This window comes from Perognathus longimembris, chromosome 20, assembly GCF_023159225.1.
Source record: "Perognathus longimembris pacificus isolate PPM17 chromosome 20, ASM2315922v1, whole genome shotgun sequence".
Taxonomy (NCBI): Eukaryota; Metazoa; Chordata; class Mammalia; order Rodentia; family Heteromyidae; genus Perognathus; species Perognathus longimembris.
Genome location: NC_063180.1, coordinates 40,134,719 through 40,150,653, shown reverse-complemented (window position 1 = coordinate 40,150,653; position 15,935 = coordinate 40,134,719). Strand labels below are relative to the sequence as shown.

The 15,935-nt window shown below is 59.6% G+C and overlaps 7 non-coding genes across 7 annotated transcripts; all 7 read right to left on the bottom strand.

Annotated features, from left to right (window-relative positions):
- Positions 1-735: 735 nt before the first annotated feature.
- On the bottom strand, positions 736-829 carry LOC125339122. The gene has a single exon (XR_007208414.1). It is a non-coding gene; the product is annotated as a small nucleolar RNA SNORD116 (small nucleolar RNA).
- Positions 830-2,943: 2,114 nt separating this feature from the next.
- Positions 2,944-3,037, bottom strand: LOC125339121. Its single transcript, XR_007208413.1, has one exon. It is a non-coding gene; the product is annotated as a small nucleolar RNA SNORD116 (small nucleolar RNA).
- A 2,114-nt stretch (positions 3,038-5,151) lies between these two features.
- On the bottom strand, positions 5,152-5,245 carry LOC125339120. Its single transcript, XR_007208412.1, has one exon. It is a non-coding gene; the product is annotated as a small nucleolar RNA SNORD116 (small nucleolar RNA).
- A 2,113-nt stretch (positions 5,246-7,358) lies between these two features.
- On the bottom strand, positions 7,359-7,452 carry LOC125339119. Its single transcript, XR_007208411.1, has one exon. It is a non-coding gene; the product is annotated as a small nucleolar RNA SNORD116 (small nucleolar RNA).
- Positions 7,453-9,566: 2,114 nt separating this feature from the next.
- LOC125339118 lies at positions 9,567-9,660 on the bottom strand. The gene has a single exon (XR_007208410.1). It is a non-coding gene; the product is annotated as a small nucleolar RNA SNORD116 (small nucleolar RNA).
- A 2,114-nt stretch (positions 9,661-11,774) lies between these two features.
- On the bottom strand, positions 11,775-11,868 carry LOC125339117. The gene has a single exon (XR_007208409.1). It is a non-coding gene; the product is annotated as a small nucleolar RNA SNORD116 (small nucleolar RNA).
- Positions 11,869-13,982: 2,114 nt separating this feature from the next.
- Positions 13,983-14,076, bottom strand: LOC125339115. The gene has a single exon (XR_007208407.1). It is a non-coding gene; the product is annotated as a small nucleolar RNA SNORD116 (small nucleolar RNA).
- Positions 14,077-15,935: the final 1,859 nt, after the last annotated feature.

The window sequence follows — 15,935 nt, the reverse complement described above, 5'->3', positions numbered from 1 at the left end:
ATCCACACCACGGCGTGGGCACAGCACCAGAAAGACACCCGACACCACCAACTCCATGCCGGGGAGGACCCAGGCAAAGGATGAGCAGTCCTCGCCAACGATTACGAATCCACCTCCTGCCACCATCGCAACCCCAGCCGTGGCCCTTGCAACCTGCAACTAAACTTTGTTCTCGGGGCTCCACCCAATATTCCAATACCACGCGGGGAGCCACTTCTTAACTGGGTGGCGGCAGCACCGTCCCGAGCATGGGATCGCCTACGTAATAAGCCCAAGAACCATACTCCGCCACCCGCACACTCGAGAGAGTAACAATGAGGACCTGGCCTACAATCTCGAGGCTTCTGGTGTATGCTACCTAACCCAAGCCCCAATCTAGGCAGCGAAATCCTAAGACCGCACTTGGGGGAATGGCAAAGTCCTGGCCATCCAATCTACAAGCCACTCATGAGACAGCCTAGCTCCTTCCTCCTCCCTCCTCGACCGGGCACATCAGTACTGGCCAGCCACTGGCCTACCCCACAAGACGCCGCCAGGCAACAACCCAGGGATGCTCAATGGGGACAGCGGAAACTGGCCTACTGACCGGGCTCACAAGTCACAGCAAGCAGAGGATGACAGTGTCTGATTGCCTGCAAGGCTGTCTTGACAGGGGGCCTGGCACGTGGAAACAATGTGTGTGACTGAGTGCATGTCGGGTCCCACTCCTACGCTGCCTGAGGAGAGCCAAGCACTGGACCTCAGTCACGATGAGAACGACGGTTATAGAGTTTTCACTCATTTTGTTCAGCTTCCAAGGAATGTTATTTTGGGGAGTCATCATCGATCCAACACATCCTCTGGGCGCCAGGCAGGTCACGGCACGGCACGGCACGGCACGCATGGCGCAAGCAGCCGTGGCCGGGCCAAATGGCCAGCCTTGACCAGCCCGGACACACAGCGAGGGCAATGCAAACACCTGGGGCACAGTAAGGCTTACCTTCCTCTGCTGGGGTGGATGCGCTGAGCAGGGCGGGACGCAGAGCCGGTCGGGCACCTCAGCCCCTTCCAGCTTACACTGCTCTCTGGCCTGGGGGCCAACGTGCAACCACACTCAAACAAGGATGGCATGCTGGGACATCAGCGACTGGGAGACAGGAGAAATCAAGAGGTCTTTTCAGAAAAGGATCAAGGCCAAGGGCTCACCCCTCAGGCCAACTCCTGGCTGGCCCCAGCCCCGTATCGCTCTTCTAATTTCCCCTGGGACCCACAAGGGGTCCTTCACCACCATGAGCATGGCTGCTCTGCTAAACCAAGCCCTACATGGGGCCAGTGTCCGCGCGTGAGCGCACGTGTACGTTCAACTATATGTGTCTCAGGCTGTGTTCCAGTGTGCCTGTGTTTGTCTGTTTGGTGGTGTGTGGGTGCCTCGGTTGGGGATGTGAGGGGGTGCGCACAGGGGGTGTGCAAAAATCTGTGTGGCCAGGCTCCCCTGTGCCAGCCAGGCCGCTCTGGCATCGGGGGGACATCTGCCCTTACACCCTGCCTTGGAAGGGCGGCTGCTGGCTCCAGCCCCTCCCAATCCGCTCTCTGCTCCCTCCATGCCCGACTTTTGTCACCAGCCGTGTGCCCAACAAACTGGGCCCGGGTACCCTGGCACTAAGCTGCTTCAACTTCCAATTTCCTGCACTGCCTCTCCAAGGCCAGACAATCCCACCCCTCCCCTCTGCTGGTCTGAGGACTCACAGCTAGCCACTGTCTGCATTCTCCTAAGAGCCCCAGCACACAAGGCCCAATTCCATACATAGCCTGCCCACAGCCAGCCGCCCCTCAGCCAGGACTGCCCCATTAGCGTACACCCAAGCGGCCCAAGGCCCAGCAAGTCTGTGTGTCCCTTTTGGCAATCAGAGGTCGACTTCTGGTCCCTTTGGCAATCAGAGGTTGGGTCGACTGCCACGGACACACCCTAGGAGCAGAGAAATGCACGAAGCCCTAGACTAGCACACCCCATCGTCTAAGCCCTGGGGTCCTGGCATTCCTTCTCAGAGCCGCCACAACCTCAGCTGCAGACTGAGGTATTCACGGGCACAAAGGGCAGGCCACCCTCGCCCTGCCGGCCCTGCAAAGGCTGGCCCCTAACCTGGAAGACACGCAGAGGCCAGGTCTTGCCAGGCCCTGTACTGTCACTTAAGTCACTCTGTGCTTGACGGCAGCCCCCCGCTGGCTCGAATCCACACCACGGCGTGGGCACAGCACCAGAAAGACACCCGACACCACCAACTCCATGCCGGGGAGGACCCAGGCAAAGGATGAGCAGTCCTCGCCAACGATTAGGAATCCACCTCCTGCCACCATCGCAACCCCAGCCGTGGCCCTTGCAACCTGCAACTAAACTTTGTTCTCGGGGCTCCACCCAATATTCCAATACCACGGGGTGAGCCACTACTTAACTGGGTGGCGGCAGCATCGTCCCGAGCATGGGATCGCCTACGTACTAAGCCTAAGAACCATACTCCGCCACCCGCACACTCGAGAGAGTAACAATGAGGACCTGGCCTACAATCTCGAGGCTTCTGGTGTATGCTACCTAACCCAAGCCCCAATCTAGGCAGCGAAATCCTAAGACCGCACTTGGGGGAATGGCAAAGTCCTGGCCATCCAATCTACAAGCCACCCATGAGGAAGCCTAGCTCCTTCCTCCTCCCTCCTCGACCGGGCACATCAGAACTGGCCAGCCACTGGCCTACCCCACAAGACGCCGCCAGGCAACAACCCAGGGATGCTCAATGGGGACAGCGGAAACTGGCCTACTGACCGGGCTCGCAAGTCACAGCAAGCAGAGGATGACAGTGTCTGATTGCCTGCAAGGCTGTCTTGACAGGGGGCCTGGCACGTGGAAACAATGTGTGTGACTGAGTGCATGTCGGGTCCCACTCCTACGCTGCCTGAGGAGAGCCAAGCACTGGACCTCAGTCACGATGAGAACGACGGTTATAGAGTTTTCACTCATTTTGTTCAGCTTCCAAGGAATGTTATTTTGGGGAGTCATCATCGATCCAACACATCCTCTGGGCGCCAGGCAGGTCACGGCACGGCACGGCACGGCACGCATGGCGCAAGCAGCCGTGGCCGGGCCAAATGGCCAGCCTTGACGAACCCGGACACACAGCGAGGGCAATGCAAACACCTGGGGCACACTAAGGCTTACCTTCCTCTGCTGGGGTGGATGCGCTGAGCAGGGCGGGACGCAGAGCCGGTCGGGCACCTCAGCCCCTTCCAGCTTACACTGCTCTCTGGCCTGGGGGCCAACGTGCAACCACACTCAAACAAGGATGGCATGCTGGGACATCAGCGACTGGGAGACAGGAGAAATCAAGAGGTCTTTTCAGAAAAGGATCAAGGCCAAGGGCTCACCCCTCAGGCCAACTCCTGGCTGGCCCCAGCCCCGTATCGCTCTTCTAATTGCCCCTGGGACCCTCAAGGGGTCCTTCACCACCATGAGCATGGCTGCTCTGCTAAACCAAGCCCTACATGGGGCCAGTGTCCGCGCGTGAGCGCACGTGTGCGCTCAACTATATGTGTCTCAGGCTGTGTTCCAGTGTGCCTGTGTTTGTCTGTTTGGTGGTGTGTGGGTGCCTCGCTTGGGGATGTGAGGGGGTGCGCACAGGGGGTGTGCAAAAATCTGTGTGGCCAGGCTCCCCTGTGCCAGCCAGGCCGCTCTGGCATCGGGGGGACATCTGCCCTTACACCCTGCCTTGGAAGGGCGGCTGCTGGCTCCAGCCCCGCCCAATCCGCTCTCTGCTCCCTCCATGCCCGACTTTTGTCACCAGCCGTGTGCCCAACAAACTGGGCCCGGGTACCCTGGCACTAAGCTGCTTCAACTTCCAATTACCTGCACTGCCTCTCCAAGGCCAGACACCCCCACCCCTCCCCTCTGCTGGTCTGAGGACTCACAGCTAGCCACTGTCTGCATTCTCCTAAGAGCCCCAGCACACAAGGCCCAATTCCATACATAGCCTGCCCACAGCCAGCCGCCCCTCAGCCAGGACTGCCCCATTAGCGTACACCCAAGCGGCCCAAGGCCCAGCAAGTCTGTGTGTCCCTTTTGGCAATCAGAGGTCGACTTCTGGTCCCTTTGGCAATCAGAGGTTGGGTCGGCTGCCACCGACACACCCTAGGAGCAGAGAAATGCACGAAGCCCTAGACTAGCACACCCCATCGTCTAAGCCCTGGGGTCCTGGCATTCCTTCTCAGAGCCGCCACAACCTCAGCTGCAGACTGAGGTATTCACGGGCACAAAGGACAGGCCACCCTCGCCCTGCCGGCCCTGCAAAGGCTGGCCCCTAACCTGGAAGACACGCAGAGGCCAGGTCTTGCCAGGCCCTGTACTGTCACTTAAGTCACTCTGTGCTTGACGGCAGCCCCCCGCTGGCTCGAATCCACACCACGGCGTGGGCACAGCACCAGAAAGACACCCGACACCACCAACTCCATGCCGGGGAGGACCCAGGCAAAGGATGAGCAGTCCTCGCCAACGATTACGAATCCACCTTCTGCCAGCATCGCAACCCCAGCCGTGGCCCTTGCAACCTGCAACTAAACTTTGTTCTCGGGGCTCCACCCAATATTCCAATACCACGGGGGGAGCCACTTCTTAACTGGGTGGCGGCAGCATCGTCCCGAGCATGGGATCTCCTACGTACTAAGCCCAAGAACCATACTCCGCCACCCGCACACTCGAGAGAGTAACAATGAGGACCTGGCCTACAATCTCGAGGCTTCTGGTGTATGCTACCTAACCCAAGCCCCAATCTAGGCCGCGAAATCCTAAGGCCGCACTTGGGGGAATGGCAAAGTCCTGGCCATCCAATCTACAAGCCACCCATGAGGAAGCCTAGCTCCTTCCTCCTCCCTCCTCGACCGGGCACATCAGAACTGGCCAGCCACTGGCCTACCCCACAAGACGCCGCCAGGCAACAACCCAGGGATGCTCAATGGGGACAGCGGAAACTGGCCTACTGACCGGGCTCGCAAGTCACAGCAAGCAGAGGATGACAGTGTCTGATTGCCTGCAAGGCTGTCTTGACAGGGGGCCTGGCACGTGGAAACAATGTGTGTGACTGAGTGCATGTCGGGTCCCACTCCTACGCTGCCTGAGGAGAGCCAAGCACTGGACCTCAGTCACGATGAGAACGACGGTTATAGAGTTTTCACTCATTTTGTTCAGCTTCCAAGGAATGTTATTTTGGGGAGTCATCATCGATCCAACACATCCTCTGGGCGCCAGGCAGGTCACGGCACGGCACGGCACGGCACGCATGGCGCAAGCAGCCGTGGCCGGGCCAAATGGCCAGCCTTGACGAACCCGGACACACAGCGAGGGCAATGCAAACACCTGGGGCACAGTAAGGCTTACCTTCCTCTGCTGGGGTGGATGCGCTGAGCAGGGCGGAACGCAGAGCCGGTCGGGTACCTCAGCCCCTTCCAGCTTACACTGCTCTCTGGCCTGGGGGCCAACGTGCAACCACACTCAAACAAGGATGGCATGCTGGGACATCAGCGACTGGGAGACAGGAGAAATCAAGAGGTCTTTTCAGAAAAGGATCAAGGCCAAGGGCTCACCCCTCAGGCCAACTCCTGGCTGGCCCCAGCCCCGTATCGCTCTTCTAATTGCCCCTGGGACCCTCAAGGGGTCCTTCACCACCATGAGCATGGCTGCTCTGCTAAACCAAGCCCTACATGGGGCCAGTGTCCGCGCGTGAGCGCACGTGTACGCTCAACTATATGTGTCTCAGGCTGTGTTCCAGTGTGCCTGTGTTTGTCTGTTTGGTGGTGTGTGGGTGCCTCGCTTGGGGATGTGAGGGGGTGCGCACAGGGGGTGTGCAAAAATCTGTGTGGCCAGGCTCCCCTGTGCCAGCCAGGCCGCTCTGGCATCGGGGGGACATCTGCCCTTACACCCTGCCTTGGAAGGGCGGCTGCTGGCTCCAGCCCCGCCCAATCCGCTCTCTGCTCCCTCCATGCCCGACTTTTGTCACCAGCCGTGTGCCCAACAAACTGGGCCCGGGTACCCTGGCACTAAGCTGCTTCAACTTCCAATTTCCTGCACTGCCTCTCCAAGGCCAGACACCCCCACCCCTCCCCTCTGCTGGTCTGAGGACTCACAGCTAGCCACTGTCTGCATTCTCCTAAGAGCCCCAGCACACAAGGCCCAATTCCATACATAGCCTGCCCACAGCCAGCCGCCCCTCAGCCAGGACTGCCCCATTAGCGTACACCCAAGCGGCCCAAGGCCCAGCAAGTCTGTGTGTCCCTTTTGGCAATCAGAGGTCGACTTCTGGTCCCTTTGGCAATCAGAGGTTGGGTCGACTGCCACGGACACACCCTAGGAGCAGACAAATGCACGAAGCCCTAGACTAGCACACCCCATCGTCTAAGCCCTGGGGTCCTGGCATTCCTTCTCAGAGCCGCCACAACCTCAGCTGCAGACTGAGGTATTCACGGGCACAAAGGGCAGGCCACCCTCGCCCTGCCGGCCCTGCAAAGGCTGGCCCCTAACCTGGAAGACACGCAGAGGCCAGGTCTTGCCAGGCCCTGTACTGTCACTTAAGTCACTCTGTGCTTGACGGCAGCCCCCCGCTGGCTCGAATCCACACCACGGCGTGGGCACAGCACCAGAAAGACACCCGACACCACCAACTCCATGCCGGGGAGGACCCAGGCAAAGGATGAGCAGTCCTCGCCAACGATTACGAATCCACCTCCTGCCACCATCGCAACCCCAGCCGTGGCCCTTGCAACCTGCAACTAAACTTTGTTCTCGGGGCTCCACCCAATATTCCAATACCACGGGGGGAGCCACTTCTTAACTGGGTGGCGGCAGCATCGTCCCGAGCATGGGATCGCCTACGTACTAAGCCCAAGAACCATACTCCGCCACCCGCACACTCGAGAGAGTAACAATGAGGACCTGGCCTACAATCTCGAGGCTTCTGGTGTATGCTACCTAACCCAAGCCCCAATCTAGGCAGCGAAATCCTAAGACCGCACTTGGGGGAATGGCAAAGTCCTGGCCATCCAATCTACAAGCCACCCATGAGGAAGCCTAGCTCCTTCCTCCTCCCTCCTCGACCGGGCACATCAGAACTGGCCAGCCACTGGCCTACCCCACAAGACGCCGCCAGGCAACAACCCAGGGATGCTCAATGGGGACAGCGGAAACTGGCCTACTGACCGGGCTCGCAAGTCACAGCAAGCAGAGGATGACAGTGTCTGATTGCCTGCAAGGCTGTCTTGACAGGGGCCTGGCACGTGGAAACAATGTGTGTGACTGAGTGCATGTCGGGTCCCACTCCTACGCTGCCTGAGGAGAGCCAAGCACTGGACCTCAGTCACGATGAGAACGACGGTTATAGAGTTTTCACTCATTTTGTTCAGCTTCCAAGGAATGTTATTTTGGGGAGTCATCATCGATCCAACACATCCTCTGGGCGCCAGGCAGGTCACGGCACGGCACGGCACGGCACGCATGGCGCAAGCAGCCGTGGCTGGGCCAAATGGCCAGCCTTGACGAACCCGGACACACAGCGAGGGCAATGCAAACACCTGGGGCACAGTAAGGCTTACCTTCCTCTGCTGGGGTGGATGCGCTGAGCAGGGCGGAACGCAGAGCCGGTCGGGTACCTCAGCCCCTTCCAGCTTACACTGCTCTCTGGCCTGGGGGCCAACGTGCAACCACACTCAAACAAGGATGGCATGCTGGGACATCAGCGACTGGGAGACAGGAGAAATCAAGAGGTCTTTTCAGAAAAGGATCAAGGCCAAGGGCTCACCCCTCAGGCCAATTCCTGGCTGGCCCCAGCCCCGTATCGCTCTTCTAATTGCCCCTGGGACCCTCAAGGGGTCCTTCACCACCATGAGCATGGGTGCTCTGCTAAACCAAGCCCTACATGGGGCCAGTGTCCGCGCGTGAGCGCACGTGTACGCTCAACTATATGTGTCTCAGGCTGTGTTCCAGTGTGCCTGTGTTTGTCTGTTTGGTGGTGTGTGGGTGCCTCGCTTGGGGATGTGAGGGGGTGCGCACAGGGGGTGTGCAAAAATCTGTGTGGCCAGGCTCCCCTGTGCCAGCCAGGCCGCTCTGGCATCGGGGGGACATCTGCCCTTACACCCTGCCTTGGAAGGGCGGCTGCTGGCTCCAGCCCCGCCCAATCCGCTCTCTGCTCCCTCCATGCCCGACTTTTGTCACCAGCCGTGTGCCCAACAAACTGGGCCCGGGTACCCTGGCACTAAGCTGCTTCAACTTCCAATTTCCTGCACTGCCTCTCCAAGGCCAGACACCCCCACCCCTCCCCTCTGCTGGTCTGAGGACTCACAGCTAGCCACTGTCTGCATTCTCCTAAGAGCCCCAGCACACAAGGCCCAATTCCATACATAGCCTGCCCACAGCCAGCCGCCCCTCAGCCAGGACTGCCCCATTAGCGTACACCCAAGCGGCCCAAGGCCCAGCAAGTCTGTGTGTCCCTTTTGGCAATCAGAGGTCGACTTCTGGTCCCTTTGGCAATCAGAGGTTGGGTCGACTGCCACGGACACACCCTAGGAGCAGAGAAATGCACGAAGCCCTAGACTAGCACACCCCATCGTCTAAGCCCTGGGGTCCTGGCATTCCTTCTCAGAGCCGCCACCACCTCAGCTGCAGACTGAGGTATTCACGGGCACAAAGGGCAGGCCACCCTCGCCCTGCCGGCCCTGCAAAGGCTGGCCCCTAACCTGGAAGACACGCAGAGGCCAGGTCTTGCCAGGCCCTGTACTGTCACTTAAGTCACTCTGTGCTTGACGGCAGCCCCCCGCTGGCTCGAATCCACACCACGGCGTGGGCACAGCACCAGAAAGACACCCGACACCACCAACTCCATGCCGGGGAGGACCCAGGCAAAGGATGAGCAGTCCTCGCCAACGATTACGAATCCACCTCCTGCCACCATCGCAACCCCAGCCGTGGCCCTTGCAACCTGCAACTAAACTTTGTTCTCGGGGCTCCACCCAATATTCCAATACCACGGGGGGAGCCACTTCTTAACTGGGTGGCGGCACCATCGTCCCGAGCATGGGATCTCCTACGTACTAAGCCCAAGAACCATACTCCGCCACCCGCACACTCGAGAGAGTAACAATGAGGACCTGGCCTACAATCTCGAGGCTTCTGGTGTATGCTACCTAACCCAAGCCCAAATCTAGGCAGCGAAATCCTAAGACCGCACTTGGGGGAATGGCAAAGTCCTGGCCATCCAATCTACAAGCCACCCATGAGAAAGCCTAGCTCCTTCCTCCTCCCTCCTCGACCGGGCACATCAGTACTGGCCAGCCACTGGCCTACCCCACAAGACGCCGCCAGGCAACAACCCAGGGATGCTCAATGGGGACACCGGAAACTGGCCTACTGACCGGGCTCACAAGTCACAGCAAGCAGAGGATGACAGTGTCTGATTGCCTGCAAGGCTGTCTTGACAGGGGGCCTGGCAGGTGGAAACAATGTGTGTGACTGAGTGCATGTCGGGTCCCACTCCTACGCTGCCTGAGGAGAGCCAAGCACTGGACCTCAGTCACGATGAGAACGACGGTTATAGAGTTTTCACTCATTTTGTTCAGCTTCCAAGGAATGTTATTTTGGGGAGTCATCATCGATCCAACACATCCTCTGGGCGCCAGGCAGGTCACGGCACGGCACGGCACGGCACGCATGGCGCAAGCAGCCGTGGCCGGGCCAAATGGCCAGCCTTGACGAACCCGGACACACAGCGAGGGCAATGCAAACACCTGGGGCACAGTAAGGCTTACCTTCCTCTGCTGGGGTGGATGCGCTGAGCAGGGCGGGACGCAGAGCCGGTCGGGCACCTCAGCCCCTTCCAGCTTACACTGCTCTCTGGCCTGGGGGCCAACGTGCAACCACACTCAAACAAGGATGGCATGCTGGGACATCAGCGACTGGGAGACAGGAGAAATCAAGAGGTCTTTTCAGAAAAGGATCAAGGCCAAGGGCTCACCCCTCAGGCCAACTCCTGGCTGGCCCCAGCCCCGTATCGCTCTTCTAATTGCCCCTGGGACCCTCAAGGGGTCCTTCACCACCATGAGCATGGGTGCTCTGCTAAACCAAGCCCTACATGGGGCCAGTGTCCGCGCGTGAGCGCACGTGTACGCTCAACTATATGTGTCTCAGGCTGTGTTCCAGTGTGCCTGTGTTTGTCTGTTTGGTGGTGTGTGGGTGCCTCGCTTGGGGATGTGAGGGGGTGCGCACAGGGGGTGTGCAAAAATCTGTGTGGCCAGGCTCCCCTGTGCCAGCCAGGCCGCTCTGGCATCGGGGGGACATCTGCCCTTACACCCTGCCTTGGAAGGGCGGCTGCTGGCTCCAGCCCCGCCCAATCCGCTCTCTGCTCCCTCCATGCCCGACTTTTGTCACCAGCCGTGTGCCCAACAAACTGGGCCCGGGTACCCTGGCACTAAGCTGCTTCAACTTCCAATTTCCTGCACTGCCTCTCCAAGGCCAGACACCCCCACCCCTCCCCTCTGCTGGTCTGAGGACTCACAGCTAGCCACTGTCTGCATTCTCCTAAGAGCCCCAGCACACAAGGCCCAATTCCATACATAGCCTGCCCACAGCCAGCCGCCCCTCAGCCAGGACTGCCCCATTAGCGTACACCCAAGCGGCCCAAGGCCCAGCAAGTCTGTGTGTCCCTTTTGGCAATCAGAGGTCGACTTCTGGTCCCTTTGGCAATCAGAGGTTGGGTCGACTGCCACGGACACACCCTAGGAGCAGAGAAATGCACGAAGCCCTAGACTAGCACACCCCATCGTCTAAGCCCTGGGGTCCTGGCATTCCTTCTCAGAGCCGCCACCACCTCAGCTGCAGACTGAGGTATTCACGGGCACAAAGGGCAGGCCACCCTCGCCCTGCCGGCCCTGCAAAGGCTGGCCCCTAACCTGGAAGACACGCAGAGGCCAGGTCTTGCCAGGCCCTGTACTGTCACTTAAGTCACTCTGTGCTTGACGGCAGCCCCCCGCTGGCTCGAATCCACACCACGGCGTGGGCACAGCACCAGAAAGACACCCGACACCACCAACTCCATGCCGGGGAGGACCCAGGCAAAGGATGAGCAGTCCTCGCCAACGATTACGAATCCACCTCCTGCCACCATCGCAACCCCAGCCGTGGCCCTTGCAACCTGCAACTAAACTTTGTTCTCGGGGCTCCACCCAATATTCCAATACCACGGGGGGAGCCACTTCTTAACTGGGTGGCGGCACCATCGTCCCGAGCATGGGATCTCCTACGTACTAAGCCCAAGAACCATACTCCGCCACCCGCACACTCGAGAGAGTAACAATGAGGACCTGGCCTACAATCTCGAGGCTTCTGGTGTATGCTACCTAACCCAAGCCCAAATCTAGGCAGCGAAATCCTAAGACCGCACTTGGGGGAATGGCAAAGTCCTGGCCATCCAATCTACAAGCCACCCATGAGAAAGCCTAGCTCCTTCCTCCTCCCTCCTCGACCGGGCACATCAGTACTGGCCAGCCACTGGCCTACCCCACAAGACGCCGCCAGGCAACAACCCAGGGATGCTCAATGGGGACACCGGAAACTGGCCTACTGACCGGGCTCACAAGTCACAGCAAGCAGAGGATGACAGTGTCTGATTGCCTGCAAGGCTGTCTTGACAGGGGGCCTGGCAGGTGGAAACAATGTGTGTGACTGAGTGCATGTCGGGTCCCACTCCTACGCTGCCTGAGGAGAGCCAAGCACTGGACCTCAGTCACGATGAGAACGACGGTTATAGAGTTTTCACTCATTTTGTTCAGCTTCCAAGGAATGTTATTTTGGGGAGTCATCATCGATCCAACACATCCTCTGGGCGCCAGGCAGGTCACGGCACAGCACGGCACGGCACGCATGGCGCAAGCAGCCGTGGCCGGGCCAAATGGCCAGCCTTGACGAACCCGGACACACAGCGAGGGCAATGCAAACACCTGGGGCACACTAAGGCTTACCTTCCTCTGCTGGGGTGGATGCGCTGAGCAGGGCGGGACGCAGAGCCGGTCGGGCACCTCAGCCCCTTCCAGCTTACACTGCTCTCTGGCCTGGGGGCCAACGTGCAACCACACTCAAACAAGGATGGCATGCTGGGACATCAGCGACTGGGAGAGAGGAGAAATCAAGAGGTCTTTTCAGAAAAGGATCAAGGCCAAGGGCTCACCCCTCAGGCCAACTCCTGGCTGGCCCCAGCCCCGTATCGCTCTTCTAATTGCCCCTGGGACCCTCAAGGGGTCCTTCACCACCATGAGCATGGCTGCTCTGCTAAACCAAGCCCTACATGGGGCCAGTGTCCGCGCGTGAGCGCACGTTTACGCTCAACTATATGTGTCTCAGGCTGTGTTCCAGTGTGCCTGTGTTTGTCTGTTTGGTGGTGTGTGGGTGCCTCGCTTGGGGATGTGAGGGGGTGCGCACAGGGGGTGTGCAAAAATCTGTGTGGCCAGGCTCCCCTGTGCCAGCCAGGCCGCTCTGGCATCGGGGGGACATCTGCCCTTACACCCTGCCTTGGAAGGGCGGCTGCTGGCTCCAGCCCCGCCCAATCCGCTCTCTGCTCCCTCCATGCCCGACTTTTGTCACCAGCCGTGTGCCCAACAAACTGGGCCCGGGTACCCTGGCACTAAGCTGCTTCAACTTCCAATTTCCTGCACTGCCTCTCCAAGGCCAGACACCCCCACCCCTCCCCTCTGCTGGTCTGAGGACTCACAGCTAGCCACTGTCTGCATTCTCCTAAGAGCCCCAGCACACAAGGCCCAATTCCATACATAGCCTGCCCACAGCCAGCCGCCCCTCAGCCAGGACTGCCCCATTAGCGTACACCCAAGCGGCCCAAGGCCCAGCAAGTCTGTGTGTCCCTTTTGGCAATCAGAGGTCGACTTCTGGTCCCTTTGGCAATCAGAGGTTGGGTCGACTGCCACGGACACACCCTAGGAGCAGAGAAATGCACGAAGCCCTAGACTAGCACACCCCATCGTCTAAGCCCTGGGGTCCTGGCATTCCTTCTCAGAGCCGCCACCACCTCAGCTGCAGACTGAGGTATTCACGGGCACAAAGGGCAGGCCACCCTCGCCCTGCCGGCCCTGCAAAGGCTGGCCCCTAACCTGGAAGACACGCAGAGGCCAGGTCTTGCCAGGCCCTGTACTGTCACTTAAGTCACTCTGTGCTTGACGGCAGCCCCCCGCTGGCTCGAATCCACACCACGGCGTGGGCACAGCACCAGAAAGACACCCGACACCACCAACTCCATGCCGGGGAGGACCCAGGCAAAGGATGAGCAGTCCTCGCCAACGATTACGAATCCACCTCCTGCCACCATCGCAACCCCAGCCGTGGCCCTTGCAACCTGCAACTAAACTTTGTTCTCGGGGCTCCACCCAATATTCCAATACCACGGGGGGAGCCACTTCTTAACTGGGTGGCGGCAGCATCGTCCCGAGCATGGGATCTCCTACGTACTAAGCCCAAGAACCATACTCCGCCACCCGCACACTCGAGAGAGTAACAATGAGGACCTGGCCTACAATCTCGAGGCTTCTGGTGTATGCTACCTAACCCAAGCCCAAATCTAGGCAGCGAAATCCTAAGACCGCACTTGGGGGAATGGCAAAGTCCTGGCCATCCAATCTACAAGCCACCCATGAGAAAGCCTAGCTCCTTCCTCCTCCCTCCTCGACCGGGCACATCAGTACTGGCCAGCCACTGGCCTACCCCACAAGACGCCGCCAGGCAACAACCCAGGGATGCTCAATGGGGACACCGGAAACTGGCCTACTGACCGGGCTCACAAGTCACAGCAAGCAGAGGATGACAGTGTCTGATTGCCTGCAAGGCTGTCTTGACAGGGGGCCTGGCAGGTGGAAACAATGTGTGTGACTGAGTGCATGTCGGGTCCCACTCCTACGCTGCCTGAGGAGAGCCAAGCACTGGACCTCAGTCACGATGAGAACGACGGTTATAGAGTTTTCACTCATTTTGTTCAGCTTCCAAGGAATGTTATTTTGGGGAGTCATCATCGATCCAACACATCCTCTGGGCGCCAGGCAGGTCACGGCACGGCACGGCACGGCACGCATGGCGCAAGCAGCCGTGGCCGGGCCAAATGGCCAGCCTTGACGAACCCGGACACACAGCAGGGCAATGCAAACACCTGGGGCACACTAAGGCTTACCTTCCTCTGCTGGGGTGGATGCGCTGAGCAGGGCGGGACGCAGAGCCGGTCGGGCACCTCAGCCCCTTCCAGCTTACACTGCTCTCTGGCCTGGGGGCCAACGTGCAACCACACTCAAACAAGGATGGCATGCTGGGACATCAGCGACTGGGAGACAGGAGAAATCAAGAGGTCTTTTCAGAAAAGGATCAAGGCCAAGGGCTCACCCCTCAGGCCAACTCCTGGCTGGCCCCAGCCCCGTATCGCTCTTCTAATTGCCCCTGGGACCCTCAAGGGGTCCTTCACCACCATGAGCATGGCTGCTCTGCTAAACCAAGCCCTACATGGGGCCAGTGTCCGCGCGTGAGCGCACGTGTACGCTCAACTATATGTGTCTCAGGCTGTGTTCCAGTGTGCCTGTGTTTGTCTGTTTGGTGGTGTGTGGGTGCCTCGCTTGGGGATGTGAGGGGGTGCGCACAGGGGGTGTGCAAAAATCTGTGTGGCCAGGCTCCCCTGTGCCAGCCAGGCCGCTCTGGCATCGGGGGGACATCTGCCCTTACACCCTGCCTTGGAAGGGCGGCTGCTGGCTCCAGCCCCGCCCAATCCGCTCTCTGCTCCCTCCATGCCCGACTTTTGTCACCAGCCGTGTGCCCAACAAACTGGGCCCGGGTACCCTGGCACTAAGCTGCTTCAACTTCCAATTTCCTGCACTGCCTCTCCAAGGCCAGACACCCCCACCCCTCCCCTCTGCTGGTCTGAGGACTCACAGCTAGCCACTGTCTGCATTCTCCTAAGAGCCCCAGCACACAAGGCCCAATTCCATACATAGCCTGCCCACAGCCAGCCGCCCCTCAGCCAGGACTGCCCCATTAGCGTACACCCAAGCGGCCCAAGGCCCAGCAAGTCTGTGTGTCCCTTTTGGCAATCAGAGGTCGACTTCTGGTCCCTTTGGCAATCAGAGGTTGGGTCGGCTGCCACGGACACACCCTAGGAGCAGAGAAATGCACGAAGCCCTAGACTAGCACACCCCATCGTCTAAGCCCTGGGGTCCTGGCATTCCTTCTCAGAGCCGCCACCACCTCAGCTGCAGACTGAGGTATTCACGGGCACAAAGGGCAGGCCACCCTCGCCCTGCCGGCCCTGCAAAGGCTGGCCCCTAACCTGGAAGACACGCAGAGGCCAGGTCTTGCCAGGCCCTGTACTGTCACTTAAGTCACTCTGTGCTTGACGGCAGCCCCCCGCTGGCTCGAATCCACACCACGGCGTGGGCACAGCACCAGAAAGACACCCGACACCACCAACTCCATGCCGGGGAGGACCCAGGCAAAGGATGAGCAGTCCTCGCCAACGATTACGAATCCACCTCCTGCCACCATCGCAACCCCAGCCGTGGCCCTTGCAACCTGCAACTAAACTTTGTTCTCGGGGCTCCACCCAATATTCCAATACCACGGGGGAGCCACTTCTTAACTGGGTGGCGGCACCATCGTCCCGAGCATGGGATCTCCTACGTACTAAGCCCAAGAACCATACTCCGCCACCCGCACACTCGAGAGAGTAACAATGAGGACCTGGCCTACAATCTCGAGGCTTCTGGTGTATGCTACCTAACCCAAGCCCAAATCTAGGCAGCGAAATCCTAAGACCGCACTTGGGGGAATGGCAAAGTCCTGGCCATCCAATCTACAAGCCACCCATGAGAAAGCCTAGCTCCTTCCTCCTCCCTCCTCG